The sequence below is a fragment of the Amphiprion ocellaris genome, chromosome 12 (genome assembly GCF_022539595.1).
Source record: "Amphiprion ocellaris isolate individual 3 ecotype Okinawa chromosome 12, ASM2253959v1, whole genome shotgun sequence".
NCBI lineage: Eukaryota > Metazoa > Chordata > Actinopteri > Pomacentridae > Amphiprion > Amphiprion ocellaris.
The window spans coordinates 24,025,881-24,033,045 of record NC_072777.1 but is presented as its reverse complement, the minus strand read 5'-3'; positions in this window follow the sequence as shown (position 1 = coordinate 24,033,045).

Sequence of the window (7,165 nt, the reverse complement as noted above, 5' to 3'; positions counted from 1 at the left end):
GAAACCAGCGTTTGTCCTGTTTTTGTGTTGCTCCTCGGCGACCCTAGACAGCTGGGTCGTAATGTTTTTTGAGCAACACACCATACTATGACGTTTTTACAATGATGGTTCTACTATGGAACCAGTTTGACATGTTCAGGTGTTCTTTGTGTGAAAACTCAGAGATTTCAGGTATCAGAAGGTGGTTTTCAACTTTCTTTGTTAACTTTCTGCTTCAACTTTAAACTAAATTTCCTTCACTAACCCAGCCCTCTGGACTCCCAGTAAGCTGTGTTCCTATTGGCTGTCCAGGTGGCTGCTTGGTGTTATCAGGAACACCTGAGCAGCTCAGTGTCTTCCTGCTTTATTTAGCTGCAGACAAACATTTCCTCTGCTTCTCTTCACCACAGAACTGGGTTTGGCTCTGTTGCTTTAGGTTGTTCTTTAGGTGTTGGCTTGCAGTTTCCAGCAGTAAAATCGTCTTTAATGTGTTTCTTGGTGTGTTTTAGGGCTTTGTACCGGATAGCTGTCTTGGTAAATGTGGTTCTTTACCCACAGTTGGCACATGGTGCTAATGTGTGCAGTGATTAGTGGATTTGGTGCAGCTGAGTTGTGTCTTTATCTTGGCTGTAGTGAGTCTTTAGAGGTTTTCGATCAGACACATTCTGTATTCTTGTTTGAGAACCAACGTTGGTTGTCCAGAAGGTAAGAGTTCCTGTCCTGATTCTCTGTTCTCAGAGGTTCTCTGGTAGGCTGCAGGAGACTTTAGTGTTTGGTTTGTACTAGTTTGGTTTTTGTATGGTTTCATTTGGACGACTATCTTGAGGCCCCTCCATGTGGTTTAGTGAAGTTTCCTGCAACAGTTCTACAAAGCAACCTGCAGCAGAAGAGACTTTGAGAGTTTTTAGGAAGTTCTGGAGAGCAGCAGAAACATTTATCAGCAGTTTGAGCAGGAGAAGGTGAGCTTCAGAGTAGAAATGAGACGGAAACCTTCTTGACCCGTGTGGTGAGGTCCTGTACCAAGTGTTTGAGCAGGTTGTGAAGAGTCTGTAGTTCTTTGGTCTGAAAGCACAAGAAGAGTCGACTCATTAAAGGAGAAAACAGAAGATATTGTTGGTTCTTCTGTCACTCTGCAGTTTCCTTAGACTGAATATCAAGTTTATTTTTTAAATGATTTACCATGTGAGCCCAAGAAGACTTCAGTAAACTCCCTCCATCCCCTGGACACAACATATTTTATTACGATGTTAAATCTTTTTTTTTTTTTTTAAATATGTTTTTGAGTTTTAATCATAGTTTTAGCAGTTTTTCTCTTTGCTTGTTTAGTTTTGTCATCTGTGTGAAAGGTGCTAAACAAATAAAGCTGAATTGATAAACTGAATAATTGACTAACTCATGACTGTGACAACAGAAGTATTTTCATTGTGATTTAAGGGTTTGTTTCATTTTTAAGGTTGGGGTTAAAATCTTCACAAAAAAAAAAGATTAAAGAAATAACCTACATTAAAAAAAAAGCAATTAAATCAAAGGAAACAACTTTTAATACAATTAAACTTTTATAAAGAAAATTAAACATTGAATACAATTAAATTATATTAAAACGACAAAATATTTAATTAGATAATTAAACAGATGATACGAAACATGTAATTATGAAATTAAACAATTTTTTTAAAAACAAAAATATTAAACATTAAAGATGAAATATTTTAGATAATTAAACATTTAAAAATACAATTAAACAAGAAGAATATTAAACATTTAAAAAATACAAACAATTTAATTAGTTTATTAAACCTTTAAAAAGACAAAACATTTCATCAAAAATGTTTAATTAGAAAATTATATCTTAAAGAATAAAACTTTAAATAGGAATTAAACTGAAAATACAATGAAGCATTTAAAAAGAAAATGAAACATTAAAAGCTGGTAAAACATTTAAAAAGAAAAACCTTAAAGATGTCATCGAAAAATTAAACACTGGGAAAGAAAAAAAATTTTTTCAAACAAGGTGATAAAACATTTGAAAAAACAAACATTAAAAAGACAAAACATTTTGAAATCAAATCAAACATGAGAAAAGAATAAAAGGCGAGAAAAGAGCAAAACTAAACATTTAAGAAGAATCAAACTAAAGACAAAACATTTGAAAAGACACCAGTTAAACTTTAAAAGATCAAATTAAACAAAAGAGACAATAAAACGATCAAAAAGAGCAAAAATAGATAATGTTCTTAAAGCGTTTTCTAGTCTGAAACGAAAACATCAAGTTGTTTCTTCAAACATTTCGTCTTTCTATGTTCTTGGTTTGATTGTGGACAGATTTACTAAGAACACATTTAAGAAAACTGCTTTCCATATAAAGTCTACTAGTAGTTGAAGGCATCGATCAAACTAATGTTACCTTCTGATCTCCACAAACTTTACTGTTCAGTGAAGAGAATCAAAGTTTGTTGAGGATTTCTAAAAAACCCACAGATGAAGGTCTGAGAAGAACTCAGATGGATGGTCTAAATGTGAAATCAAGACTCATGGTCACAAGTTTTAAGGCTTCTGTTAACCAGAAAGTTCAAACGAACAGAGAAGTACTGAGAAACTTTTAAAACTTCAGTCCTCAGACTGTCGAAAGGTTCAAACTAACAGAGAACTACTCAAGAACTTTTAGGTTTTCAGCCCTCAGACTGTCTAAAGGTTCAAACTAACAGAGAAGTACTGAGAATCTTTTAAAACTTCAGCCCTCAGACTGTCTGAAAGTTCAAACTAACAGAGAACTACTCAAGAACTTTTAGGTTTTCAGTCCTCAGACTGTCGAAAGGTTCAAACTAACAGAGAACTACTCAGGAACTTAGAAGATTTCAGTCCTCAGACTGTCTGAAGGTTCAATCTAACAGAGAAATACTGTGGAACTTAGAAAATTTCAGCCCTCAGACTGTGTGAAAGCTCAGGTCCTGAGGACTCGAGAGGTCTGGAGGCTTTGGAATGTCTTGGAACTGAGGGTTCCACCCTCCAGAACAAAGGCTGAAGTCCAGCCTCCTGAGAAAAACGGTCGAGTCGAGACTCGAGTTAAAAAAAAAACTTAAAAACGACAAAAAATAGATGATAAATGCGCAAAAAAAAGAAGAATTAGTATCTGAGCGAATAGCTCAGGAGGATAAGAGACAGACTACCAAGTGGAAGGTCGCAGGTTCAAGACCAGCCAACGGCAGTTTTCTTTCTTTGTCTTTGTCAGGATTTTGAGAAAATTTAAGAAGTGTCTGGTCTTGAACCAGCGACCTGCAGCTCCATAGGCAAATCCTTAACTCACTGAGCTACAGATCAGATGAAAAGAAATAAATTCGTCGTCCCTTTGGCATTGTAGTTCCTGAAGTGACCACATGGGCGGAGCCAAGGCGGAGTCTGGGTGGAGTCAGGGCGGAGAGTAGGCGGGAAGGTGGGTGGCGGCCTCCCCCCTCTAGTCCCCCACCTCCCCCCACCACCCACCACACCTTCCCCCGCCCGACGAGTTCTTCGAGTCGCCACGAGTTCTTCGAGTCTCCACAGGTTTTCCCGAGTTTCTGGAGTTTCCACGAGGTCCGAGGCAGAACAAGTTGTCATGAAGAGGTGTTGAAGTCGGCCAGGATGGACTGACTTTTTACAGCGACGAAAAGGAAGACGACTAGAAGAGCAGGTCTTTAACCACCATCCATAAAATAAATGGAGTCGGCTCCAGAGAAATGAAGGGAGGTCAACTTTTATCAACCTCCATCCAGATGTTCAACTTCATATCTTTACTTGGACATTTTTAGCACTACAAACCTTTAGTATCACACTTTATTATCATTTATTAGGACTTTAATGGAATCTACCAGCAGATTTAGTTTTTGTTGACAAACTTTATTCTTGTCGTCATGGGACTTTATTAGTTTTAGTGGAGAAACTTATTTTAATTGTCCATTAGTCTCTTAAAAACCAAATAATAAATTGGATTAGTCAAGAGGTTTAAATTTCTTTGTCATATTTTAAATATGACAAAACAATATAAAAATAAAGCGTCTTGAGACAATTTGACCTGTTATTGGTGTTATAGAAATAAAATTGAATTCAAATTGTATGTATCTTGAAATGTTGGAGTAATTCAGCCATATATATTGGAAAACACATTTTCTTTGTCCATTAATCTGTTGATTGTTTTCTCCACTAATTCATTTCTTGTTTTGGTTTACAAAATGTCAAACCCAAATATATTCATTTTACTGTCATAAAAACCAAAAAGATTTACATTCATGATGCAGGAATCAGGCAGTTTTTCACTTTTTATCTTAGTTTAGTCAAAAAGGTAGTTGATAATGTGTGAATTGTTGCAGCTTGTGAGCCGTAAAAGGTTTTAATCTTTGGGGCCGAGTGTCAAAAACATTTAGAAACCAACATCAACAAAACACTCAACAAGGATTTGATCATTAAAGGGAAATCCAACTTTTGCATGACAATGTCTAATTAAAGGAAATTTATTTCCAACGTAAATGTGTGACATTCATCCTCTGGAGCTTTCTCTTCACATCGTCTTCCACCTGAACTGGTTTGGTCGGGAGCATGTGCAACAAACATTTGAAAAACTGCACTTTAACATCAATGAATGACACTGAAGTTTAATCTCTACATAAATGAGACTGAGTCTGGATGTGCTGCTCTGTCATTAACTCCTAAGTTTAGGGAAAGTTCAAACAAAAGAGGACAGTTCAGATAAAATTTGAGAATGAGCTTATTTTGAACAAACATCTCAGACTTTCTGAGCTTCAGCACCTACAGCAAGATATTTTAACAACAGGCAACTCAAGAGATCCAGAAGTTGGAGAGAGTTAGCTTTAGCTGAGCCAAAGAACATGTGGGACGCTAACCTAGCAAACATTTAAGACTTTTCTCTGTGAATTCAGAGAAATAATTTCCTATTTAATGACAGAGCTACACATCTTAACTCAGTCTCATTAAAACAGACTCTAATGCAGTGCCATCCATCCATATTAAAGTGCAGTTACCCAAAATGTTTGTTGCATGAGCTCCAACAAAACCTGTCCAGGTAGAAGGCCACTTTGACAAACAGGAAGTGGAAGATTCCAAGCAGATTTATAGAAGGGGGAACCGGACTGTACTAAGTGTGGTTGAGTATAGAGGGGTGTTTTGTGGGCTTTTAAGGCTGATAATGATTTTTAGTGAGACATTTGGAGTAGATATTCATTTGCAGTAAATGAAAGTATTTAAAATCTTGGAGTTAAACTTAGAAGAACACAAACTCTAACAGAAAACTTTGTTGACACGTTTTTGTTTTGTTTACAGATGTTAAGTTAAAGGAGTTTTATTCGTGACGTATAACCAATCAAATCACTCCAGAAAACAGAGCGACCACAGGTAGACAAAGGTTCAGAGCCAAAGTAGCACCATTTTTAAATTTATTTATTACCGTAAATCATTAAAAAATAAAATACTGATAATCAGTAAATCAGTCAGCCAACAATTACTACAATTCTACAATGTATGTCTCTTTCCTTTGACTTGTTATTTATACAATATACGATGTATATGATGCCGTTTTTTCATACCAAAGGCTATGATGTTTTCTAAGAGACATACTATGCTAATCTGTCTGTTCTGGTCCTGGGCTGCTGCACTCCTCCTCTTTTGCTCTTTTGTTTTCTAGATTGTACTCAGCTGCATGCCTTTGTCCACCCGGCCTCTGTTGACTCGTCCCGCCTGCCGTCTCTGGAGCTGAAGCTGGATTGGAACAGACCAAAGTATAGTCCAATCACGATGCCGGCTGCCTCTCAAAAGGCTCCTTCATCTGGCAGGTGGCGCCACTTCTTCTGAGGGGAAGCTGATCTGGCCCGGCAGAACTTTGGAGATGTGTTCCAGTGGTTGGTGGATGTGTGGGGAGACAGAGAGGGACCTTTGACTTGTTCAGAAAGGAAAACAGGAAACCCATTGGTAGTTTTAGTTTAGGGTGCTACTGCGGTGTGTTTTAGGAGGTGAACAGGAAGAGTTTTTTTTCGTATTGATGATCTTGTACTTTGTTCCTGGTTGGAATGCCCATCAATATCAACAGGAAGTTCACTTTTAGTTCTGTTTATTTATTTTTATTTTACTAACACCCATTTGCTTTTAACCCCCTCACATGTTGTGTTGTTGTAAATTACTCTTTAAAATAAATACTCGTCTAACCCTCTGGAAACCAGCGTTTGGACTGTTTTTGTGTTGCTCCTCATGTTCTTCAGACAGCCAGGACATAACAACGTATTGTGGACTAAAGGCTATACTATGACGTTTTTTGAGCGACATGCTAAAACTATGACGTTTTTTGAGCGACATGTCTATACTAAGACGTTTTTAGAGGGACATGTTATACTATTGCGTTTTTTTGCGTCAAAATTCATGATTTTTTTTTCAAAGAAAACCTTACCATATTGTTTTTCACAGATTACTTTACATTATTTTATCATATGGCACGTTTTTACAACATGTTGAAAAATCGCATTCTTTTTCTCAACATAGTATACTATGGCATTTTTTTGCGCCAAAATTCATGATGATTTTTTTTTCAAAGAAAACTTTTCTGGACTGTTTTTCACCGCTTACTTTGCATTATTTCATCATATGGCACGTTTTTACACCATGTTTGAAAAATGGCATTTTTTTTCGACATACTATAGTAAGGCGGGGGGTTTTTTTGCGCTAAAATTCATGGTAATTTTTTTTCAAAGAAAACCTTTGTGGAGTGTTTTTCACAGCCTCCTTTACATTATTTCATCATATGGCACATTTTTACAACATGTTTGAAAAATGGCATTTTTTTTCGACATAGTATAGTAAGGCGTTTTTTTTTGCGCCAAAATTCATGATGATTTTTTTTTCAAAGAAAACCTTTCTGGAGTGTTTTTCACGGCCTCCTTGACATTATTTCATCATATGGCACGTTTTTACAACATGTTTGAAAAATGGCATTTTTTTTCGACATAGTATAGTAAGGCGTTTTTTTTGCGCCAAAATTCATAATGTTTTTTTTTCAAAGAAAACCTTTGTGGAGTGTTTTTCACAGCCTCCTTTACATTATTTCATCATATGGCACATTTTTACAACATGTTTGAAAAATGGCATTTTTTTTCGACATAGTATAGTAAGGCATTTTTTTTGCGCCAAAATTCATGATGATTTTTTTTTT